At 41.5% G+C, this 26643-nt stretch overlaps 2 protein-coding genes across 2 annotated transcripts in view; both read left to right on the forward strand.

The window, feature by feature from the left end:
• Positions 1 to 14851: 14851 nt before the first annotated feature.
• Positions 14852 to 26643, forward strand: part of LOC140723797 (uncharacterized) — a 136324-nt gene continuing 124532 nt past the window's right edge. The window contains exon 1 of the mRNA XM_073038333.1: positions 14852 to 14976. The gene's annotated coding sequence lies outside the window, so the exon portion shown is untranslated. The remainder of the gene's footprint in view (positions 14977 to 26643) is intronic.
• The window catches only part of LOC140723801 (uncharacterized), a 40661-nt gene continuing 29658 nt past the window's right edge, over positions 15641 to 26643 (forward strand). The window contains exons 1-3 of the mRNA XM_073038339.1: positions 15641 to 15791; positions 16922 to 17089; positions 19745 to 19912. The gene's annotated coding sequence lies outside the window, so the exon portion shown is untranslated. The remainder of the gene's footprint in view (positions 15792 to 16921; positions 17090 to 19744; positions 19913 to 26643) is intronic.

The following is a 26643-nucleotide window of genomic DNA, read 5'->3' on the forward strand; positions in this document are numbered from 1 at the left end:
AAGTTCATCGCTCCCTGAAAGAGACTGCACAGATTGATCAGGTGGTTAAGAATGGCATGGCATGGTTGTCTTTATTAGTTGAAGCATTGAGTTCAAAAGTCGGGAAGTTGTGTTGCGGCTGTTACGAGCCTGCGGTCGTACTGTGACTGTTTCTTTAAGAGCGCCGGCGTGAGGAGGCGGGGCTATGACGTCAGTCACAGGCTGATAGCGCTGACTGTGGACTGAACCATAAGAGAGAGAGAGCGATCTGCAGACAGGCAGTCGGCAAGTCTAAAGAGAGAGAGAGAGAGAGACTGGAAAAGCTGATAGCTTCAGTTAGTCGCAGCTGAGGCTTGGAACTCTCCTATGCCCACAAGAGTGGGTTGATCATCGGTACGCAGAACCACAACGAATGTGTGTGGCTGTCACTTCGTATAATCCATAGGAGTGGATTGTGGAATATCTTGTGTTAACCCTTGCCTGGGTATGTTGTGTGGTAACCCCTGGAAGACGGTATTCCTGTGACAGGTCACTTTTGCTGATAACTCGTATGTGGACGGATTCAACGGATAAGGACTTCGTCGATGGTTATTTTGAAGTAACGTCCTTTTCACCCTGTATTACAAATATCTCTCTCCCATCATTTATTCCGTGGATTTCTGAACTTTCCTACTTTACCATCTCAAGACTCTAAGCTTTGTTCCCTCACGCTCGATAGTCTGGGAATTATATTTACACACATATACACATAACACTGCTAACTTTCTTTTATTTCGTTAAGTTACTATATTATAAATAGATACTAATAAAGAAGGTGACTTCAACATCAAAACCAGACTCCAGTGTGAACTCTATTGCTGCTGGTTCGTTTCTAAAACGTCACAGTTCGTAACACAGTTTTATAAAACTAGTTAGACCACATCTGGAGTGATTCATGCAGTTCTGGTCACCCCCATTCTCGGAGGGATGTCGGGGTTTGGAGAGGGCGCAGAAGAGGTTTACCAGGACACTGCCTGGATTAGAGGGCATGAGCTATAACGAGAGGCTGGACAAACTTGTGTTGTTTTCTCCAGAGCGGCGCAGGCTGGGGCGAGACTGGATGGACGTTTATAAGATTACGAGAGGAATAGATAGAGTGGACAGACGATATATTTTCCCTGGGGGTTGAAATGTCTAATACATTTAAGGCGAGAGGAGATGTGAGCGGGAAGTTTGCTTCTTTCCACAGAGTAGTCACTGCCTGGGGTGGGAGACCAAACCGGTCAGCTGATCCCGTTTCCTGTTCACATTTTTCTGCAGATCTGCAGTATCTGCGGGTCACTGCTCTACGTGTACGTGTAGCTTCATCTTTCCCCGTTCAGACAAGGCAGTGAGATCCGGATCTGTCACGTCCTCTCGTTGTGGTGGACAATATGTTTTTTTTTTCTGCAATACTTTCTGCATGTTTCATTCCACTGTTTTTACCTGCTGACGTGCTGCCGATGTTTCCGGGTGTCTGACCCATTTATGTGAGAATTTAGCCATTTGTATTTCTCTGAGCTTCTCATAAATGTGTACAGTTCGGTTAAGCTTCACTCCACTACTTCCAAAGCAACAACCCGGTCAGTCAAATAGTTCCACGCAATTAAAATAGTTTATTACATTAAAAAAAAATATTTTTTTGTACTATTTATATAATTTAACTACTTAAAATGTATATTCTTATTTTAAGTCACAATTGTTAAAATCTATTTTTATGAATTAGGTTCTACTGCTGCCGCAGAGACAACGAATTTCATGACACGTGCCGGTGCTATTAAACCTGATTCTGATATTGATATGGGAGACTCACACCGGTCACCTGATCCCTGTTACCGCAGATCGTAATGTGAGATTGAAGCCTTTTCCATATATTAGCTTTCCACAGAAATGACAACAGTTCAGTTTCCTTCTGCGGTTCCAGAGCAGAAGATCAGTCTGTCTAATATTTCCACGTAATTAAAAGGGAAAATTTGTTTATTCTCATAACGTACTGAGCTACAGTGAAAATCTTGCCTGACGTACCATCCACACAGATCGATACATTTCAACAGTACATTGAGCTGATATACGACAGAACAATAACAAAGACGATGTAACAAAGCATTATAGCTGCAGAGAAAGTGCAGTGCAGATAGACATATGGTGCAGGGTCACGTCGAGTTACATTGTGAGGCCGAGACCATTTTATCATTCATTTGGCTTATAACCACAGACAGAAAGCCGTCCTTGAGCTTGTCATTACTAATAATTGCAGCTCTTCTTTTTTTCTCACTTTCTCGTGGCACTAGACAGGGATGTCCATTAAGCCCTTTATTATTTAATCTTGTATTGGAGCCTTTAGCTATAACACTCCGTGAAGCTAAAAATATTCTTGGTATCTCTATGAATGGAACCATACATAAGATTTCTCTTTATGCAGATGATCTTTTGGTTTTTATTTCAGATCTTGAGGAATCAATTCCTAATCTTTTGGAAACACTTAAAGATTTCGCTATATTTTCAGGATATAAACTTAACTTGAATAAAAGTGAATTGTTTCCATTAAATGTCCCTGTTAGTATATATAATGATATTCCTTTTAGGATTGTTAATACATTTAGATATTTAGGTATTATAATTACTAACAAAAATGTAAAGATTTCTATAAAGCGAATGTAGTTCCTTTAATGGACGCCAGGAAATAACTATTTTCTAGATGGAATCCACTTACTTTTTCTTTAATAGGTCGTGTTCGTGCTGTGAAAATGATGATTTTACCTAGATTTTTATATATTTTCCAAAATATACCTATCTTTTTAACTAAAACATTTTTCGATCAAATTGACTCACTTATTTCTTCCTTTATTTGGAACAATAAGACACCAAGATTTAATAAGTCTCACTTAGAAAAATCTAAAAAAGATGGTGAACTTGCACTTCCTAATTTAAGACTGTATTATTGAGCTGTGAAAATTAGACAATTATGTTTTTGGTTATATTGGCTTGATAAGAACCAAAAATCATTTTGGGTTGATTTGGAATTAAAAGCTGTTAAACAATTTTATTTAACTTCAATTTTAGGAGCTCCATTACCTTTACAGCTCTCTAAAATTCCAAATTTAAATCTTTACCCGGTTATTAAACAATCACTACGGATTTGGGTTCAGATCCGTAAATTTTTAAAATTTTAAACAATTTAAGTTGTCTAGTTTTTTGCATCGAAACTTTTCATTTAAACCTTCAACAACTGACTCTATTTTTCTCCTATGGAAAAATAAAGGGATCCATTCTTTTACAGATTTATTTTGTAATGGTCGCTTGATGACCTTTGAAGAGTTAATTAACAAATTTTCTCTCGCTCATACACATTTTTTGCAATATGTCAAGTGAAACATTTTTTACAACAATGTTTACCTAAGTTTCCATATTTACAAGAATCTGATTTGTTGGATACCATTTTGAAATTGAATCCCTTAGTGTAAGTTTCCATTAGCAGAATTTATAATTTATTTTTGTTACAAAAAGTGAACCTATCACTAAAGATTAAACAAGATTGGGAGAGAGAACTTAATATGACCTTTGTTAATGAAGTTTGTCTTCGAGTTTCGAAAAAACGTAAATTCTTCTTCTGTATGTGTCAACCATTGTTTATTTCAATTTAGACAATAGACAATAGGTGCAGAAGTAGACCATTCGACCCTTCGAGCCTGCACCGCCATTTTGAGATCATGGCTGATCAATTCCTTATCAATACCCGGTTCCTGCCTTGTCCCCATATCCCTTGATTCCCCTATCCATAAGATACCTATCCAGCTCCTTCTTGAAAGCATCCAGAGAATTGGCCTCCGCTACCTTCCGAGGAAGTGCATTCCAGACCCCCACAACTCTCTGGGAGAAGAAGTTTTTCCTTAATTCTGTCCTAAATGACCTACCCCTTATTCTCAAACCATGCCCTCTGGTACTGGACTCTCCCAGCATCTGGAACATATTTCCTGCCTCTATCTTGTCCATCCCTTAATAATCTTATATGTTTCAATCAGATCCCCTCTCAATCTCCTTAATTCCAGCATGTACAAGCCCAGTCTCTCTAACCTCTCTGCGTAAGACAGTCCAGACATCCCAGGAATTAACCTTGTGAATCTACGCTGCACTTCCTCTACAGCCAGGATGTCCTTCCTTAACCCTGGAGACCAAAACTGTACACAATACTCCAGGTGTGGTCTCACCAGGGCACTGTACAAATGCAAGAGGATTTCCTTGCTCTTGTACTCAATTCCCTTTGCAATAAAGGCCAACATTCCATTAGCCTTCTCCACTGCCTGCTGCACTTGCTCATTCATCTTCAGTGACTGATGAACAAGGACTCCGAGATCTCTTGGTATTACTCCCTTACCCAACTCTATACCGTTCACATAATAATCTGCCTTCCTGTTCTTACTTCCAAAGTGGATAATCTCACAGTTATTCACATTGAACGCCATCTGCCAAGTATCTGCCCACTCACCCAGCCTATCCAAGTCACCCTGAATTATCCTAACATTCTCATCACATGTCACACTGCCACCCAGCTTAGTATCATTAGCAAATTTGCTGATGTTATTCTCATGCCTTCATCCAAATCGTTCATAAAAATGTTCACCGTTATTATTTAACAAAGGTTAGACTATCTAAAATATTACCTAGTATAGACAAACACTGTGATAGATGTAAAACTGAAGTAGCTACTTTGTCACATATGTTCTGTTCATGTTCTTCATTAAAATTGTTTTGGAAATCTTTATTTTCTGCAATTTCTAAAGCTCTGAAAATTAATTTACAACCTAATAGACTGACTGTTCTGTTTGGAATAGTTCCACATCATATTCAGGGTATTTCATCTTCAGATCAACATGCTAATTGCATTTGATACACTACTGACAAGGAGGGTTATTTTCTTAAAATGGAAAGATATTTCTTCCCCTACATTAACTGAATGGTTATCTCAAGTGATGTTATGTCTTAGTTTGGAAAAAAAAAGGATGTAGAACTTTTTGATCCTCGATTCGATTTTGAGAGAAGATGGGGTTCTTTGCCAAATATTATCATTTAATTTGAATTATGCTATATGGTTTCCTTCCGGGTTGTTGATTCCTAATGGTTTTTCCCCCTTTTTTTTGTAATTAGTGGGTTTTTTTCCTAATTAGATGGGGTTCTTTATTTCCTTCTTTTTTTTTCCATTTTTATATTTTACGATCAGTTTTTTTCAGCTTTATTACTTGTACATATTAATCTATTGAAGTTTTGTATCATTTTATAGCTGTAGAAGATTTTGTACAAATAAGAACGATTCTAAAAATGAAAAACGAAAATAATAAAACAATCTCTGTGACAATGCATTATGGCTGCAGAGAAAGTGCAGTGCCGATAGACATATGGTGCAGGGTCACGTCGAGTTATATTGTGAGGAAGAGTCCATTTTATCATTCATTTGGCTTCTAACCACAGACAGGAAACCGTCCTTGAGCCGGGTGGTTCGCGCTTTAAGGCTTTTGTATCTCTTCCCCGATGGGAGAGCGGGTTTGCAGCGAGAATGTCCAGGTTGTGAGGATCCTTGAGTACATGGCCTGCTTTTCCGAGGCAGGGGAAGTGTAGGAAGAGTCCATGGAGGGGAGGCTTGTTTCTCTGATGTTCTCTGCAGTTCCTTGCGGTCATGGGCAGAGCAGTAGCCATACGAAGGCGTGAAGTATCGACAAGAAGCTCAGAGACCTCGGCCTTCACCCTGCCTTGTGTAGCTGGATCCTGGACTTCCTGTCAGATCGCGGGCAGGTGGTAAGAGTGGGCTTCCTCACCTCTGTCTCTCTGATCCTCAGCACACATACCCCACAGGGTTGTCTGTTTAGACCCCTCCTTTACTCTCTGTATTCCCATGACGTGTCGCCACCCACAGCTCCAATCTGCTAATTAAATTTACTGACGACACTACACTGACTGGCCTGATCTCAAATAATAACGAGGCAGCCGACAGAGAAGAAGTCATCACCCCGACACAGTGGTGTCAAGAAAACAACCTCTCCCTCATTGTGACAAAAACAAAGGAGCTGGTTGTGGATTTCAGGAGGAATGGAGACAGGGACCAAATTCAACATTTCCAAGTCTGTTATTGGCATAAAATGCACATTTTAATGTTGATCATGACACAATGTATTTTATATATTGTTAATGACATAAAACATATTTACAGATCGTTACTGACTGAGAATCGTATAATTTGTGTTCCGTGTGTTATCTGAATGTACTTGCCTGTGATGCTGCCACAAGTCAGTGTTTCTCTGTACCTGTACCTTCCCGTACTTGTGCACTTGGCAATAAATTCAACAGGACCTGAGAAATCTCAGTGAGATTTGATTAGTGATGATCATCTTGGCAGCTCGGTAGGTCGAATGTATGAGACAGTACACTGTTAAATGCAAACCCTGAACAATGTTGATGATCAGAGGGATCTTAGACTCCAAGTTCATCGCTCCCTGAGAGAGACTGCACAGATTGATCGGGTGGCTAAGAAGGCAAATGGCATGGTTGTCTTTATTAGTTGAAGCATTGAGTTCAAAAGTCGGGAAGTTGTGTTGCGGCTGTTCCGAGTCTGCGGTCGTACTGCGACTGTTTCTTTAAGAGCGCCGGCGTGAGGAGGCGGGACTATGACGTCAATCACAGGCTGACAGCGCTGACTGTGGACTGAACCATAAGAGAGAGAGAGAGAGCGACCTGCAGACAGGCAGTCGGGGGGGGGGAGAGAGAGAGAGAGAGAGAGAGAGAGAGAGAGAGAGAGAGAGAGAGAGAGAGAGAGAGAGAGAGAGAGAGAGAGAGAGAGAGAGAGAGAGAGAGAGACTGGAAAAGCTGATCGCTTCAGTTACTCGCAGCTGAGGCTTGGAAATCTCCTCTGCCCACAAGAGTGGGTTGATCATCGGGACACGGAACCACAACGAACGTGTGTGGCTGTCAGTATAATCCATAGGAGTGAGTTTTGGAATATCTTGTGTTAACCCTTGCCTGGGTATGTTGTGTGGTACCCCTGGAAGACGGTATTCCTGTGACAGGTCACTTTCGCTGAGAACTCGTATGTGGACGGATTCAGCGGATAAGAACTTCGACGGCGATTATTTTGAAGTAACGGCCTTTTCTCTACGTTTCACCCTGGATTACAAATATCTCTCTACCATCATTTATTCCGTGTATTACTGAACTTTCCTACTTTATCATGTCAGGACTCTAAGCTTTGTTCCCTCAGGTTCGATAGTCTGGGAGTTATATTTACACATATATACACTTAACGCTGTTAACTTCCCTTTATTTCGTTAAGTTACTATATTATAAGTAGATACTAATAAAGAGAGTGGTTTTAACATCAAAACCAGACTCCAGTGTGAACTCTATTGCTGCTGGTTGATTTCTAAAACGTTATAGTTCGTAACACAGCTTTATAAAACTAGTTAGACCACATCTGGAGTGTTTCATACAGTTCTGGTCGCCCCCATTCTCGGAAGGATGTCGGGACTTTGGAGAGGGCGCAGAAGAGGTTTACCAGGACTCTGCCTAGATTTGAGGGCGTGAGCTATAACGAGAGGTTGGATAAACTTGTGTTGTTTTCTCCAGAGCGGCGCAGGCTGGGGTGAGACTGGATGGACGTTTATAAGATTACGAGAGGAATAGTTAGAGTGGACAGACGATATATTTTTCCTGGGGGTTGAAATGTCTTATACATTTAAGGTGAGAGGAAATGTGAGCGGCAAGTTTGCTTCCTTCCACAGAGTAGTGGGTAACTGGACATCTGTCTGGGGGTGGGAGACCCTCCACCGTCACGTGATCCCGTTTCCTGTTCACGTTTTTCCGCAGATCTGCAGCATCTGCGGGTCACTGCTCTACGTGTACGTGTAGCTTCATCTTTCCCCGTTCAGACAAGGCAGTGAGATCCGGATCTGTCACGTCCTGTCGTTGTGGTGGACAATATGTTTCTCCTGCAATATTTTCAGCATGTTTCATTCCACTGTTTTTACCTGCTGAAGTGCAGCCGATGTTTCTGGGAGTCTGACCAATTTATGTGAGAATTTAGCCTTTTCTATTTCTCTGAGCTTCTCATAAAAGTGTACAGTTTAGTTAAGCTTCACTCCACAATTTCCAAGGCAACAATCAGTTCAAATAGTCCACACAAATAAAGTAGTTTATTACATTTTTTAATTTTTATTTTTGTACAATTTATATAATTTAACTATTTAATATGTATATTCTTATTTCAAATCACAATTGCTATAATCTATTGTTCTGAATTAGGTTCTACTGCTACCACAAAGACAACGAATTTCATGACATATGCCGGTGCTATTAAACCTGATTCTGATATTGATATGGGAGACCCACCATCGGTCACCTGATCCCAGTTACCGCAGATCGTAATGTGAGATTGAAGCTTTTTCTATTTATGTGCATCCCACAGAAATGACAACAATTCAGTTTCCTTCTGTGGTTCCAGAGCAGAAGCTCAGTCTGTCTAATATTTCCACACAATTAAAATAGGGAATTTGTTTATTCTTATCACGTACTAAGCTACAGTGAAAATCTTGCCTGATGTACCATCCACACAGATCGATACATTGCAACAGTACATTGAGCTGATATACGACAGAACAATAACTGTAACAAAGCATTATGGCTGCAGAGAAAGTGCAGTGCAGATAGACATATGGTGCAGGGTCACGTCGAGTTACATTGTGAGGCCGAGACCATTTTATCATTCATTTGGCTTATTTCTTTGTGGTGGCGTGTTGGGGAGGAAGCATTAAGAAGAGGGACGCCTCACGTCTTAATAAGCTGGTAAGGAAGGCGGGCTCTGTCGTGGGCAAAGTACTGGAGAGTTTAACATCGGTAGCTGAGCGAAGGGCGCTGAGTAGGCTACGGTCAATTATGGATAACTCTGAACATCCTCTACATAGCACCATCCAGAGACAGAGAAGCAGTTTCAGTGACAGGTTACTATCGATGCAATGCTCCTCAGACAGGATGAAGAGGTCAATACTCCCCAATGCCATTAGGCTTTACAATTCTACCGCCAGGACTTAAGAACTTTTTAAAAGCTATTATTAATGCTTTTTGAGATGGTGATTTAGATGCATATCATATTTTTTTACTGAGTTAAGTATTGTATGTAATTAGTTTTGCTACAACAAGTGTATGGGACATTGGAAAAAAAGTTGAATTTCCCCATGGGGATGAATAAAGTATCTATCTATCTATCTATCTATCTATCTAAACACAGACAGGAAGCCGTCCTTGAGCTTGTCATTACTAATAACTGCAGGTCTTCTTTTCCTCACTTTCTCGTGGCACTAGACAGGGATGTCCATTAAGCCCTTTATTGTTTAATCCTGTATTGGAGCCCTCAGCTATAACACTACGTGAAGGTAAAAATATTCTTGGTACCTCTGTGAATGGAACCATACATAAGATTTCTCTTTATGCAGATGATCTTTTGGTTTTTATTTCAAATCTTGAGGAATCAATTTCTAATCTTTTGGAAGTACTTAAAGATTTTGCTGAATTTTCAGGATATAAACTTAACTTGAATAAAAGTGAATTGTTTCCATTAAATATCCATGTTAGTATATATAATGCTATTCCTTTTAGAATTGTTAATACATTTAGATATTTAGGTATTGTAATTACTAAAAAATATAAAGATCTCTATAAAGCGAATGTAGTTCCTTTAATCGACTCCATGAAATAACTATTTTCTAGATGGAATCCACTTACTCTTTCTTTAATAGGTCGTATTCATGCTGTGAAAATGATAATTTTACCTAAATTTTTATATATTTTCTAAAATATACCTATCTTTTTCTTTCTTTTTACAATATTTTTATTCAGAAGAAAAAAAAGATTTACAGAGTGCAACACATAGATACATCTCAACATAGCTTGTGTACATTCATATATTGTAATAAAATTGATCAAAATGTTATACCATAACACATAAAGGTATACCACTCTGTAGTCAAAAATTTAAAGATAGGTCATACATCATAAAATAATTTTTTTATATATAAAAAGTCAACCCCCTACCAACTACCAAAGGAAAAAGTTGATGGATGACAATGGATAATTAGAAAAAAAAACATATTCACTTAAAAAGTGAAGATAAAAATATACATAAAATTCTGTGTACTGTTAAACTTTATAAATTGGAAAAGTAATTTAGGAAAGGACCCCAAATATCATAAAAAGATTGTTTCGAATTTAAGACAGAGCAGCGGATCTTTTCTAAATTTAAATACGACATATTATCATGTAGCCATTGAAGATGTGTAGGAGGGTAGACTCCTTCCATTTAAGCAAGATTGTTCTCCTTGCTAAAGGAGAGGGAAAAACTAAAACCTGTAGGTTAGGATTATTTAAAGTTATATCTTCATTTGCAATAATACCAAACAAGGCAGTAAGGGTCAAGGCAGTAATTGGTCATTTGACCAATTGTCAAATAAATTTGCACTCCCAAAATCACATTTTTACAGATATCTTCAAATTAGAGATTTTCTACGTTTCCAATGAGCTACTTTTCCTACAGGTCCTGATAAAAATTTACTGGACGATCTTTTAAATTTAAAACCTTTTGTTAATGGTTCTATTACCGGTATCTATAACTTGTTGATTGATTCTAGACAAGACTTTTTAGATAAAATAAAAAAAGCTTGGGAGGATGACCTAAATTGTCAGATTTCTGATGATAGATGGAATAAAATTCTTAAACGGGTTAATAAATCATCTTTCTGTGCTCGTCATTCTCCTCTACAATTTAAAGTGGTTCATAGAGCTTATATTTCTAAACAGAAGCTCTCCAGTTTTTACCCGAATGTTTCTCCACTTTGTAATAAATGCAACTCTGCTGATGCCTCTTTAATTCATATGTTTTGGTTTTGCCCTACAATTGAAAAGTTTTGGCGGGAAATATTCCATACCTTTTCACAACTTTTTAGGGTCCAATTTGACCCAATTCCCCTTACTGCCTTGTTTGGTATACCTATGTTTTTAAGTAAAAAATTTTTTGATCAAATTGACTCTCTTATCTCTTCCTTTATTTGGAATAATAAGAGACCACGAAATAATAAGTATCATTTACAAAAATCTAAAAAAAGAAAGATGGTGGACTTGCACTTCCTAATTTAAGACCGTATTATTGGGCTGTGAATGTTAGACAATTATGTTTTTGTTTATATTGGCTTATGGGTTGATTTGGAATTAAAAGCTATTAAACAATTTCATTTAACTTCAATATTAGGAGCTCCATTACCTTTACAGCTCTCTAAAATTTCACATTTATATCTTTACCCGTTTATTAAACAATCCCTACCGATTTGGGTTCAGTTTCATAATTTTTTTAAAATTTGAAACAATTTAGTTGCCTAGTTTTTTATATCGAAACTTTTCATTTAAACCTTCAACAACTGACCCCATTTTTCTCCTGTGGTAAAATAAAGGGATCCATTCTTTTACAGATTTATTTTGTGATGGTCGATTGATGACCTTTGAAGAGTTAATTAACAAATTTTCTCTCGCTCATATACATTTTTTGCAATATGTTCAGGTTCGACATTTTTTACAACAATGCTTACCCAAGTTTCCATATTTACAAGAATCTGATTTGTTAGATACCATTTTGAAATTGAATCCCTTAGAGAAAGTTTCCATTAGCAGAATTTATAATTTATTTTTGTTACAAAAAGAGAACCTATCACTAAAGATTAACAAGATTGGGAGAGAGAACTTACTATGACCTCTGTTAATGAAGATTGGCTTCGAGTTTTGAAACACGGAAATTCTTCTTCTATATGTGTCAACCATTGTTTAATTCAATTTAAAACTGTTCACCGTTATTATTTAACAAAGGAGAGACTATCTAAAATATTTCCTAGTATAGACAAGTGCTGTGATATATATAAAACTGAAGTAGCTACTTTGTCACATATGTTCTGGTCATGTTCATCATTAAAATCATTTTGGAAATCTTTATTTTCAACAAGTTCTAAAGCTCAGAAAATTAATTTACAACCTAATAGGTTGACTGTTCTATTTGGAATAGTTACGCATCATATTCAGGGTATTTCATCTTCAGATCAACATGTAATTTGCATTTGTTACACTACTGACAAGAAGGGCTATTTTATTAAAATACAAAGATATTTCTTCCCCTAAATTAATTGAATGGTTTTCTCAAGGAATATTATGTCTTAGTTTGAAAAAAAGTAGAAGTAGAACTTTTGATCCTCGATTCGATTTTGAGAGAAGATGGGGTTCTTTGCCAAATATTATCATTTAATTTGAATAATGCTATATGGTTTCCTTCCAATTTTATTTTTTCATAAATGTGAAATAGCGATTGATGATTTAATTTTTATATTTAGATGATGGTTAAACGTATTGCTCCGGGGTGTTGATTCCTAATGGGTTTTTCCCCTTTTTTGTTGTTAGTGGGTTTCCCCCCGAGTTAGATGGGGTTCTTTTTTTCCTTCTTTTTCCTATATATATTTTCCATTTTTATATTTTACGATTAGTTTTTTTTCTTCAGCTTTATTAATTTTATACATATTAATCTATTGAAGTCTTGTTTCATTCTATAGCTGTAGAAGATTATGTACCAGTAAAAAAGATTCTAAAAATGGAAAATGAAAATGACAAAACAACAATGTAACAAAGCATTATGGCTGCAGAGAAAGTGCAGTGCAGATAGACATATGGTGCAGGGTCACGTCGAGTTACATTGTGAGGTCGAGTCCATTTTATCATTCATTTGGCTTCTAACCACAGACAGGAAGCCGTCCTTGAGCCGGGTGGTTCGCGCTTTAAGGCTTTTGTATCTCTTCCCCGATGGGGGAGCGGGTTTGGAGCGAGAATGTCCAGGTTGTGAGGATCTTGGAGTGCATGGCCTGCTTTTCCAAGGCAGGGGAAGTGCCGGCAGGTGCTAAGTGTGGGCTCACTCACCCCTCTCTCTCTCTCTCTGACCCTCAGCACACATACCCCACAGGGCTGTCTTATTGCCCCCTACTTTACTCTCTGTATTCCCATGACGTGTCACCACCCACAGCTCCAATCTGCTAATTAAATTTGCTGACGACACTACACTGACTGGCCTGATCTCAAATAATAACGAGGCAGCCGACAGAGAAGAAGTCATCACCCCGACACAGTGGTGTCAAGAAAACTACCTCTCCCTCATTGTGACAAAAACAAAGGAGCTGGTTGTGGATTACAGGAGGAATGGAAACAGGGACCAAATTCAACTTTTCCAAGTCAGTTATTGACACAAAATGCACATTTTAATATTGATCATGACACAATGTATTTTATATATCGTTAATGAATTAAAACCTATTTACAGATTGTTACCGACAGAGAACCGTATAATTTGTGTTCCGCGTGTTATCTGAATGTACTTGCCTGTGATGTTGCCATAAGTCAGTGTTTCTCTGTACCTGTACCTTCCCGTACTTGTGCACTTGGCAATAAATTCAACAGGACCTGAGAAATCTCAGTGAGATTTGATTAGTGATGATCATCTTGGCAGCTCGGTAGGTCGAATGTATGAGACAGTACACTGTTAAATGCAAAACCCTGAACAGTGTCGATGATCAGAGGAATCTCAGACTCCAAGGAGGCGGGACTATGACGTCAGCCACAGGCTGACAGCGCTGACTGTGGACTGAACCATAAGAGAGAGAGCGATCTGCAGACAGACAGTCGGCCAGTCTAAAGAGAGAGAGAGAGACTGGAAACGCTGATCGCTTCAGTTAGTCGCAGCTGAGGCTTGGAACTCTCCTATGCCCACAAGAGTGGGTTGATCATCGGGACACGGAACCACAACGAACGTGTGTGGCTGTCACTTCGTATAATCCATAGGTGTGAGTTTTGGAATATCTTGTGTTAACCCTTGCCTGGGTATGCTGTGTGGTAACCCCCGGAAGACGGTATTCCTGTGACAGGTCACTTTCGCTGATAACTCATATCTGGACGGATTCAACGGATAAGAACGTCGTCGGCGGTTATTTTGAAGTAACGGACTTTTCTCTACGTTTCACCCTGGATTACAAATATCTCTCTCCCATCATTTATTCCGTGGATTACTGAACTTTCCTGCGTTACCATCTCAAGACTCTAAGCTTTGTTCCCTCAGGCTCGATAGTCTGGGAATTATATGTACTCATTTATACACTTAACACTGTCAACTTTCCTTTATTTCATTAAGTTACTATAAGTAGATACTAATAAAAAGAGTGGTTTTAACATCAAAACCAGACTCCAGTGCGAACTCCATTGCTGCTGGTTCGTTTCTAAAACGTTACAGTTCGTAACACAGTTTTATAAAACTAGTTAGACCACATCTGGAGTGTTTCATGCAGTTCTGGTCACCCCCATTCTCGGAGGGATGTCGGGGCTTTGGAGAGGGCGCAGAAGAGGTTTACCGGGATACTGCCTGGATTAGAGAGCATGAGCTGTAACGAGAGGCTGGACAAACTTGTGCTGTTTTCTCCAGAGCGGCGCAGGCTGGGGTGAGACTGGATGGACGTTTATAAGATTACGAGAGGAATAGATAGAGTGGACAGACGATATATTTTTCCTGGGGGTTGAAATGTCTAATACATTTAAGGTGAGAGGAGATGTGAGCGGCAGGTTTGCTTCTTTCCACAGACTAATGAGTTGCTGGAGTCTCTGCCCGGGTGGGGAGGGGGTGTCGCCAATCCTGACACGTGATCCCGTTTGCCCCTCCCATTTAACCGCAGATGGGCAGCATCTGCGTGTCTGTTTCCGAGGCCCCGCCTCCCGATGATGTAACAATCTCTTCGCGCATGTTCACAGTCTCCGGGTGGACGGTGTAATCCTCTCCGCTGAGAGCTGAAGTGGGTCGGCTGTGTGTTCAGGAAAGACTTTCGTCTCTTCCGTCGGGATCACTGTCTGCGTGTCGAAGATATCACTTTCCCATCGGTGAGTATTGAGACCGATCCCGAGCGGGGAGATCCGATGTTGGCCGTGAGCCCCGAACTGAGGGCCAGTTACTCATTTATTTTCCAATTATCTGGGCTGGTCAGAAATGTGTCGACTTCACTTAATCTGCATTGAACGATCCAAACCAGGAGCCCAGGCTGTCTGTTTCCACAGAATTGAAATGGAAGTCCCGCCAACAGGTCACGTGAGGCTGTGTGCCGGAGATCTGCCCCGCCCTCCGCTTTGTGACGCCAGATCACGTGGTGTGATTTTGCCCATTTGGTCCCATTAACTTCCCCGAACTCGCCTTGCTTCCTGAGGCTCCTCACATTTGTCCTGGAGCTTTCTGGCTGTTGTGCCTTCTCCCGGAGTGGGGTGGGTGAGAAAGGAGAACGTCCCAGGTTGTGGGTGATGCACCATCAATAACTCACGCCGAGACTTAGGAAGTGAGATATCGGCTTTTATTGACTGAAGGACAACACTACATCCTGGGGAAAATGAGGGAGAGCAGCAGGCCACAGTCGCCTTTATACAGGGGTCTGTGGGAGGAGCCACAGGGGTAGTCAGCAGGGTCTTGGGAGGAGCCACAGGAGCAGTCAGACAGGTATATCTAGTTCACCACAGTGGGGATCTTTGATTTCACTGCCTGCTTTACCGAGGGACTGTGAAGTCTCGGGGGTAAGATGGTTTCTGTAATGTGCCGATCTGTATCCAAAGGTCTCTGCCGTTCCTCACAGTCACGGGCGGAGCAGTTACCATGCAAAGCGTGAAGTGTCCGGATGGGAAACTTTCTATGGTGTGTTGATAAAAATTTGGTGAGGGTTAAAGTATATATGACAAAGTTATTTTTGTTTCTTCTAACTTTTGTCAGTTTTGAATCTTTTATACAGTAGTATGTATCATTAATTCAGTATCTCTAGTGTGTTCTGACGTCTCCGGATCGGCTTTTTCGTGTTTACAACAGTAGGATTAGACCCGTGAGTCTGGTGTTCAAGCTGTGTTTGGAAATTCCCCCCCCCCCCCCCTCACTGTCACCAGTCTGTCATTCGGTGGAAATCAAGCAGAATCTCAAGTTGCTGGAGATCTGCACTAAAAACTGTAAATATTTGAAGTCATTCTGACAAAACGTCATTAACCTGAATTGTAAAGTTTGTTCCCCTCCCTGCAGCTGTTCCTAACCTGCTGAGCGTTTCTGGTAATTCCAGTTTCTTTTTATTACATTCACCCTACACTGGTTGATATTTCCTGAAATGGACCTGATTTAACCTGGAAATGGAAATGACTCATTCTGTGATAGTACATCAGTAAAGGAAGCACAACTTTTCCCTGTCAATTATCCCGGTACCAGTTTGTCTGTTATTCCTGGAAATGTGTTCAGTACAGTTGTTGCTAACGAGGTTCACATGAATAATCTCATGATCGGCTTTATGTATGAGGAGCATTTGGTGGTTCTGGACCTGTGCTCAATGGAGTTCAGAGGGACGGTGAGGTTTGTGGAGGCGATGTATGGTTAAGTAAACCTACCGAATAGTGAAAAGCCTGGATACAGTGGACATGGAGAGGATGTTTCCATTAGACAGAGAGTCTGTGATCTGACAGCACAGTCTCAGAATAAAGATGCTTCCCGTTAAAATTCATTTGAGAAACTTTTTTTGCCAAAAGGTGTCTGAAGTGTGGAATTTGTTGCCGCAGAGTTTGGCTGAGGCGGCCAATTCTGTTGGCCTTAATTCTGTTCCTTATTTCTTACCATGACTGAATGATGGCTCCTTCTGATCCCATATCGTTTTGTGTCATGTGAGGGACAATAAACGATTGTTCACTGAGATCATTACTGTATTGCCTTCAATGTTTAAATTTCAGTGAGTTTTGTTCTTAGTAACATTATGCAGAAATGTTTGGTTCTGCTTTTTATTGTTAATGTGCTTCATTATCTTTCATGTTAAAGTTAGACCTGTGGTGGGAGATTTATTGGAAGAACAACCGCAACTGGAAGCAAACCACGACTGAAGATGAGGGAACAGCAACAAGTGAACCAGCCCGAGGACTGAGAGCATCAACTGGAGAGAACCCATCTGACTCGGAGATTCCAGTGATTCAGTCAGGAGAAAGTTTGGTGAGTCTCATTTACTCAAACATTGGTCCTTTAGACATTACATACCTGTACAAAGGAAGGTAGGAAATAGTTGGAGTGAGACTGAATGTGCCCAGAAGTACCAGTTATGCCTCTGTCAGACCCAGTTGCAATCACTCCTGGTCTGGTAATGAGCTTCCAGCAGCCCAGTCCTTTAAAACCACTCCTATTCTGTGGAAGTCGAATCTGGAGAGAGTCTCTCAGAGACCGTATAAGTACAAACTCTTTATTCCAAGTACCTGGTGCTTACTCAGTTAGTCACTCAAACAGGAACAGTCGATGGCTGTTCCCACCCAATCCACTAACTGACCAACAATTCCCCTTACACCACAGATATATCCATCCAGATACCCCCCACACAAGATAGGCTGGAGCCAAATTTATTTACTACATGACAGCCCCTAAAGACAAATTACAAAATAGTCATAATGGCTTACAGACACAGAACAGACAGAAGCTGTCCTATCTCTACACAAGGAGATAAGCATCCTGAAACCCTAGCTAGCTACCCTGAAGAAGAAATATGGCTCAGCACGGCTTAGCACATTGGTTGATCATCAGCAGTTTCTTTCAGAAAAACAGGATGCTTTTTTTTTAACGAAATGTTAACCCTTTTACCTTTTTTGATATTAAAACCACTTTCTTTATTCATATCTACTTATAATATAACAAATTAAGCAGAATAATCAAAAGCTAAAAGTGTTATGAGTACACATATGTGTAAATATAACTCCCAAACTACTGAGCTCAGGGAATACCAAGCTTAAAGTCTTGCGATGGTAAAGTATGAAAGTTCAGTTCATCCACGGAATCAATGACGAGAGAGAGATATTTGTAATCCAAGGTGAATGTCGAGAGAAGGCAATTACGTTAAATTCCACAAATTCCACAGTGGTAAAACAGGATAACAGTCGCCGTAGGTCTTATCCGTCATTGTTCTAAATCCACATACGAATTATCACCAGAAGCAGCTTATTACAGGAGTACTGTCTTCAGAAGGAACTACCACCCAGGCAAGGGTTAACACACAGGTAGATTCCGCAAGGTACTCCCAATCCAGATCCAACACACAAAGTATTACCGACCGTGATTTCCACAGAATATCCCTTCTCACAAGTGGTTACCACATAACACACCTGTACAAAGGAAGGTAGGAAATAGTTGGAGTGAGACTGAATATGCCCAGGAGTACCAGTTATGCCTCTGTCAGACCCATATGCAATCACTCCAGGTCTGGTAATGTGCTTCCAGCAGCCCAGCCCTTTGAAACCACTCCCATTCCCTCACAGTGGTTACTCAGTTCAAGATCTTGCATCCTCTGATGTAGCTTTTGGTCAGTTCTGAGTGGGGAGAGGGAAAGACAGGGGAGTGTTCATACTGACTGTCTTTCAAAAAAAGTAATTGTTTGAACTTGCTGCAAATTCTCTACCTATACCCTGTACTTTCTCAACTAAATTATTGACATAGATGGCAAGTAGCAATGGGTGTAACCCCAGGAAACGTCACTAAGCACGGGACTCGAGTCCAAGAGACGCTCAGGGTCGGTGAGTGGCAGGTTCAGCTGTGCGACTCTGTGAGGTTGGGTCCTGGGATATCAGTTTTTGATCCAAGTAAAATCGGTGGAAATCAAGCAGAATTTCAAGTTGCTGGAGATCTGCACTAAAATCTGAAAATGTTTGAAGTCATTCTGATGAAACGTTATTAACCTGAATTGTAGATCCCACAGCTGTTCCTTACCTGCTGAGCGTTTCTAGTAATTCCAGTTTCTTTTTATTACAAACACCCTGGACTGATTTGTATTTCCTGAAATGGACCTGATTTAACCTGGAAATGGAAATGACTCATTCTGTGATAGTACATCAGTAAAGAAAGCACAACTTTTCCCTGTCAATTATCTGGTACCATTTTGTCTGTTATTGCTGGAAATGTGTTCAGTACAGTTGTTGCTAACGAGGTTTACATGAACAATCTCAGGAATGATCGGCTTTATGTATGAGGAGCATTTGATGGTTCTGGACCTGTGCCCAATGGAATTCAGAGGGATGGTGGGGGTGGTGGAGGGATGTATGGTTAAGTAAGCCTACCAAATGCTGAAAAGCCTGGATACACTGGAAAGGGAGGGGATGTTTCCATTAGACAGAGAGTCTGTGATCTGACAGCACAGTCTCAGAATAAAGATACTTCTCTTTAAAACTGAGATGAGAAACATTTTTTGGCTAAAAGATGTCTGATCTGTGGAATTTGTTGCCGCAGAGGTTGGTTGAGGCTGCCATTTGGGTATATTTATGACAGATTAATATATTGATGATTGCTGAGTAGCTTCAGGGTTACAGGAGAAAGGCAGGAATATGGTGTTAGAATAAAAATCGGCCGTGGTTGAATGGTGGGGCAGACCAGATGGATCGAATCACCTAATTCTGTTCCTGTGTCTTATATCTTACCATGATTGAATGATGGCTTCTTCTTATCCCATATCGTTTTGTGACATGTGAGGGAGAATAAAAGATTGTTCACAGAGATCATTAAATCTGCTTTCAATGTTTAACTGTCAGTGAGTGTTGTTCAGAGTAACATTAAGCAGAAATGTTTGGTTCTCCTTTTTATAGTTAATGTGCTTCATTATCTTTCATGTTAAAGTTAGACCTGTGGTGAGAGATTTATTGGAAGAAAAACTGCAACTGGAAGCAAACCACAACTGAAGACGAGGGAACAGCAACAAGTGAACCAGCCCGAGGATTGAGAGCATCAACTGGAGAGGACCCATCTGACTCGGAGATTCCGGTGATTCAGTCAGGAGAAAGTTTGGTGAGTCTCATTTACTCAAACACTGGTCCTTTAAACATTACATACCTGTACAAAGGAAGGTAGGAAATGGTTGGGAGTGAGACTGAATGTGCCCAGAAGTAACAGTTATGCCTCTGCCAGAACCAGTTGTGAAGAAGCCCTCCCAATGTTCCCTTTAAACTTTTCGCCCTGCACCCTTAACCCAAACCCTCTTTTTTTTTTTCACCCCTAGCCTCAGTGGATAAAGCCTGCTTGCATTCACTCTATCTGTACCCATCATATTTTTATATACCTCTATCTAGTCTCCCCTCATTCTTCTATGCTCCAGGGAATAAAGTCCTAACCTGTTCAACCTTTCTCTGTAACTCAGTTTCTCAAGTCCTGGCAACATCCTCATAAACCTTCTCTGCATTCTTTTAACCTTATTAATATCCTTCCTGTAATTCGGTGACTAAAACTGCACACAATACTCCAAATTCGGCCTCACCAATGCCTTATACAACTTCAGCATAACATTCCAAATCTTATACTCAATACTTTGATTCATAAAGGCCAATGTACTAAAAGCTCTCTTTACTACCCTATCTACCTGTGACGCCAGTTTTAGGGAATTTTGTATCAGTATTCGTAGATCCTTCTGTTGTAGTGCACTCCTCAGTGCCCTACCATTTAGCCGGTATGTTCTACCTTTTTTTTTCCTTCCAAAGTGCAATACCTCACACATGTCTGTATTAAACTGCATCTGCCATTTTTCAGCCCATTTTTCTAGCTGGTCCAGATCCCTCTGCAAGCATTGAAAACCTTCTTCACTGTCCACTACTCCTCCAATCCTTGCATCATCAGCAAATTTGCTGATCCAATTTACTAAATTATCATCCAGATCATTGATATAGACGGTAAATAACAATGGACCCAGCACTGATCCCTGTGGCACACCACTAGTCACAGGCCTCCACTCAGAGAAGCAATCCTCCACTACCACTCTCTGACTTCTCCCATTGAGCCAATGTCTAATCAAATTTACTACCTCACCATGTATACCTAGTGACTGAATCTTCCTAACTAACCTCCGATGTGGGACTTTGTCAAAGGCCTTACTGAAGTCCATACAGACAACATCCACTGCCTTGCCTTCATCCACTTTCCTTGTAACCTCCTCAAAACCTCTAATAGATTTGTTAAACATGACCTATCACACACAAAGCCATGTTGATTCGCCCTAATAGGTCCCCGTCTATCTAAACGCTTGTAGATCCTATCTCTTGGTACTCCTTCCAATAATTTACCCACTACCAACGTCAAACTTACCGGCCTATAATTTCCTGGATTACTTTTAGAGCCTTTTTTATACAACAGAACAACATGAGCTATCCTCAAATCCTCTGGCACCTGTCCTGTAGGTAACGACATTTTAAATATATCTGCCAGGGCCCCTGCAATTTCAACACTGGTCTCCTTCAAAGTCCGACGGAATACCCTGTCAGGTCCTGGAGATTTATCTACTCTGACTTGCCTCAAGATAGCAAGCTCCTCTTCTATCTGAAAAGGTTCCATAACCTCACAAATTGTTTGCCTTATTTCTATTAACTCCATACCAGTTTTCTTAGTAAATACAGGCACAAAAAAAACATTTAAGATCTCCCCCATTTCTTTTGGTTCCATAAATAGCCGACCACTCTGATCTTCAATAGGACCAATTTTATCCCTTACTATCCTTTTGCACTTAACATACCTGTAGAAGCTCTTAGGATTATCCTTCACCCCGACTGCCAAAGCAACCTCATGTCTTCTTTTAGCCCTCTTGATTTCTTTCTTAAGTATTTTCTTACTCTTTTTATACTCCGCAAGTACCTTATTTGCTCCCTGTTTCCTATAACTGCTCCCTATAACTGACATTATACATGTCATACATCTCTCTCCTTTATCAGAGTTCCAATATCCCTCGAGAACCAAGGTTCCTTATTCTTATTCACTTTGCCTTTAATCCTGAGACTTTGTTCCCAGCGTGTCCTCGTGGGTCATCCAGAAATGATTTCAGCTGGTGACAACCCTGTTTTCCCCTGTGGGGTAACCCTCATGTGGAATCGGGCTAATGGTCGGACCTTCAACCAAGTGAGTCCAGTCTCCACTGTTAGTCTGGCCAGTTTACTCTTCAGAGTGCCATTGGCTCTTTCCACTCTGCCAGCGGCCCGTGGGTGGTGTACACAGTGGAATTGTTGCTGGATAGCTAGTTCATTACGTACCCCTTTGTTTACTTTCACCACAAAGTGTGGGTCATTGTCAGAGCTCAGCATCTCTGGCAGGCCGTACCTGGGAATTATATCCCATAATAATACCGTCACAACAGTCAGCAGTATTATTGATAGTTGGAATAGCTTCAATCCGTCTACTAAACACATCTATAATAACTAAGCAGTATCTATAGCAATGTACTCTAGGCAATTCAATAAAATCAACTTGTAGACACGAAAAAGGACCAACTGTCAAGGGAGTCGTACCCGGTGTGCAGGGCCCAGGTGTGTACAATTACGTACATAATCAAACAATATTGGTAAAAACTGTGTAGGAATACAAACCTGTCCCGCTGGGTGATCCAAAAACCTATGTTGGGGTCTTTCTGGCACCCCATCAGAAGCCCTGTTTGCACTCCTCCTCAGAGGCGTCCCCCTGAAAATTACGTACCTCCCGCATGTCTGGCAAACCTGTTCTGCTTAAGTCACAGAAGGTTGTTTGACAGGAACCCGAGGGAACTACAACTACTGGGGATTTTGCCACAGTTTTTGCTGTCTAATCTGCTAAAGCATTGCCTTTAGTGACCAGGTTAGTCATGCGGGTGTGGGCTGCACATTTAATAACAGCCAAAACTCGAGGTAGCTGTAGAGCGGTGAGTAAGTTGTTTACAAAGGTGGCATTACTAATGGGGAGGCCAGAGGAAGTCAGGAATCCCCACGTTCCCAGAGATCCCTGTAATCATGTACAATTCCAAATGCAAAACGGAGTCTGTGTAAACGTTCCCACTTTTGGCTGTTGCTGGGATACAGGCACGAGTCAAACAGCTCAGCCTTCTGGGTGGAAAAAGCTGCTTCAAAAGAGGCCAGCTCAATTAATTCATTGTCCATCACTATCGCATTGCCAGAATATTGTTTTCCTGCTCGATCCACAAAAGAGCTTCCATCCTCATAAAACAGTGTCTTGGGCTTGAGGGGGTAATACGGAATGGATGGGAGAGTCTGTCCTTCTTTCACGGTGATCCGGACAGGAGGCAGTCGGTGCGACCGACTACATGGTCTGCAGTTGCTCAGAGATTGGGTACAACGCCTTACGTTTGGTCAATATTAAAAGAGAGTTTTACTAGATAATAGACAGTAGGTGCAGGAGTAGGCCATTCGGCCCTTCTAGCCAGCACCGCCATTCACTGTGATCATGGCTGATCATACACAATCAGTATCCTGTTCCTGCCTTCTCCCCATATCCCTTGACCCCACTATCTATAAGAGCTCTGTCTAACTCTCTCTTGAATACATCCGGAGACTTGGCCTCCACTGCCTTCTGGGGCAGAGCATTCCACATATCCACCACACTCTGGGTGAAAAAGTTTTTCCGCATCTCAGTTCTAAATGGCCTACCCCTTATTCTTAAACTGTGGCCTCTAGTTCTGGACTCACCCATCAGCGGTAACATGCTTCCTGCCTCCAGCGTGTTTAATCCCTTAATAATCTTATATGTTTCAATCAGATTCCCTCTCATCCTTCTAAATTCCAGTGTATACAAGCCCAGTCGCTCCAATCCTTCAACATATGACAGTCCCACCATTCTGGGAATTAACCTTGTGAACATATGGTGCACTCCCTCAATAACAAAAATGTTCTTCCTCAAATTTGGAGACCAAAAACTGCCCACAATACTCCAGGTGGGATTTCACCAGGGCCCTGTACAGCTGCAGAAGGACCTCTTTACTCCTATACTCAATTCCTCTTGTTATAAAGGCCAGCATGACATTAGCTTTCTTCACTGCCTGCTGTACCTGCATGCTTGCTTTCATTGACTGATGTACAAGAACACCTAGATCTCGTTGTACTTCCCTTTTTCCTAACTTGACTCCATTTAGATAATTGTGTTCCTGTTCTTGCCACCAAAGTGGATAACCTCAGATTTATCCACATTAAACTGCATCTGCCATATATTTGCCCACTCACCCAACCTGTCCAAGTTACCTTGCATTCTCATAACATCCTCCTGACATTTCACACTGCCATCCAGCTTTGTGTCATCAGCAAATTTGCTAGTTACTTTTAATGCCTTCATCTAAATCATTAATGTAAATTTTAAACAGCTGCGGTCCTAGCACCGAACCTTGCGGTACCCCACTGGTCACAGCCAGTGTCCCGTCCCGTCTTCACTTCCAACTCCTTCCAGTATCGGGGTTAGCTCACAGGAAATCCTGCCAGTCTCCTTGGTGCTGGAGGCTTGTTTTGTCAGGGTGTAGGCAGGGAACCCAGGGCAAATCCTGATGCTGGTATGAGGAACCACCAGTCCTGTCTGTCACCAAAGGAAATCCAGAACTTCAGACAGTAATGAACTGCCCTCTCTTCCTTTAACCTCTCCAATCACCGTGAATGGGAACTTCTGTCCCTCGAGGGGTGCATAATATTGGCTTTCCTCAGTGACGCACCCCGTAGGGTCAAAGCACAGAGTCACAGGAGAGTCGGCCACTGGCAGAAGGGGTTCAAACACAGTGGAGTCCAGATTAAGTGCCCACCACTGGGGGGGGGTTCAGAAACTAGGGAAGCTGTCGGTTGTTTGCCAGTTGCAGGGTGATAGAGAATCTGTGCGGAGAATCTCAACTTCCAACAGACAGAGCAAGTCTCTCCCTGCTAGATTACACCCCCGACTGGTGGTGACTGTAAATGAAATCTCACACTGGCTCCCCTGGAGTTTCACCTGCAGTGGCTGGGTACGTGAATACATACGTTCCGTGTCTTCGAACCCAGACAGAGTGATTGTAGTGTCTGAAATCTGGAATCCCTTTTCCGATCCTATTTCCTGATCGAGAGTGGTTGTGATTGCCCCCACATCAGTCATAAACAGAAATGAAATTTCAGCAACTTTCAATATTACATTGGTAATATTCTTCTTCAGGGGTGGAATTCACAGTAGGAAGCATCCTTGCTTATCAATTTCTAAACGTGTTGTTGTCCCCACCTGTCCGTTGGTAGGTTTTTGTTCCCATTTCTGATCCCCAGATATAGCCCACTCACATCCTCCTTTCCACTGAACATAGTCACCTTTAATATTAGTTCCCTTCAGGGTTGATCGGGATTCGAAAGTCGGGTCGCAATGATATGTCAAAGCTCATCACATTCGATTTCGGTCATTGTCAGGCCAATCCATATTATTTTTAATCGTTTTGGCTATCTATATTGGTAAGCGATAGAACAGTAGAGCATTGAACTGGGGGACAGATTCCCATCATTAAAGGCTTGGTCTCCTGCGAAAGTGCTGTAGCAGGTCACAAATCACTCTCAATAGTCTGGTCCCGAATCCCCAGGCTTAGGTTTGCATTCAGGTACTCTAGTGATGTTTATAGGTTGCTGGAGAGCCCTTCCCAAGGCTTGAATAATCTGGTCTGTCTGTTCATTCTCATTATGTTTTCCCACCTGTAACTCCTGATAGCTTTGGTATCTCAAATCTGCCTTCCATTTCCACCCCTCGTCATGCAGAATCTTGTGGAGTCGCAGTAAACGTTTTTGTACTGCGGACACACTGAGCAAACTGTGCTGGTTTTTCTTTTCTATCTGGGGCCTGATTCATGATCATTATCATTTCTTGAGGCTTCCAGGGTGCATACACAGGGATCACTGAGCGCTGTCGCTCCTCCTGCTCGTGGATTGGGCAGCATTCGGGTGGGAATTGTCTTTGTGGAGCCATTAACTCTGTGGTTTTATTAGATTCTTCCCTCCCTGTCTCGGAATAATCCTCAGTATTCCCATTCGGGATCTTACAGTAAAGTGAACCTCCCTTCCCTGTCCTGCTGTGTTACCCGAGCAACCACCATTGGGGTTTGGGGGCACTGGGTGCACTTGGCCCCTGGTAAGGTAGGAGAGGTACGGGGTCGGGTGGTGCCCACTCCTCATCACGGTCACTGTCCTCCGGTCCTGTTCACCCTGTACACATCAGACTTACAATATAACTCGGAGTCCTGCCATGTACAGAAGTTCGCTGATGACACGGCCATAGTAGGGTGTGTCAGGAATGGACAGGAGGAAGAGTATAGGAAACTGATACAGGACTTTGTGATATGGTGCAACTCAAACTCCCTGCGTCTCAATATCACCAAGACCAAGGAGATGGTGGTGGACTTTAGGAGACCTAGGCCTCATATGGAGCCAGTGATCATTAATGGAGAATGTGTGGAGCAGGTTAAGACCTACAAATATCTGGGAGTACAGTTAGATGAGAAGCTAGACTGGACTGCCAACACAGACGCCTTGTGCAGGAAGGCACAGAGTCGACTGTACTTCCTTAGAAGGTTGGCGTCATTCAATGTCTGTAGTGAGATGCTGAAGATGTTCTATAGGTCAGTTGTGGAGAGCGCCCTCTTCTTTGTGGTGGCGTGTTGGGGAGGAAGCATTAAGAAGAGGGACGCCTCACGTCTTAATAAGCTGGTAAGGAAGGCGGGCTCTGTCGTGGGCACAGAACTGGAGAGTATAACATCGGTAGCAGAGCGAAGGGCACTGAGTAGGCTACGGTCA

Source organism: Hemitrygon akajei, unplaced genomic scaffold, assembly GCF_048418815.1.
Source record: "Hemitrygon akajei unplaced genomic scaffold, sHemAka1.3 Scf000136, whole genome shotgun sequence".
Classification (NCBI taxonomy): domain Eukaryota; kingdom Metazoa; phylum Chordata; class Chondrichthyes; order Myliobatiformes; family Dasyatidae; genus Hemitrygon; species Hemitrygon akajei.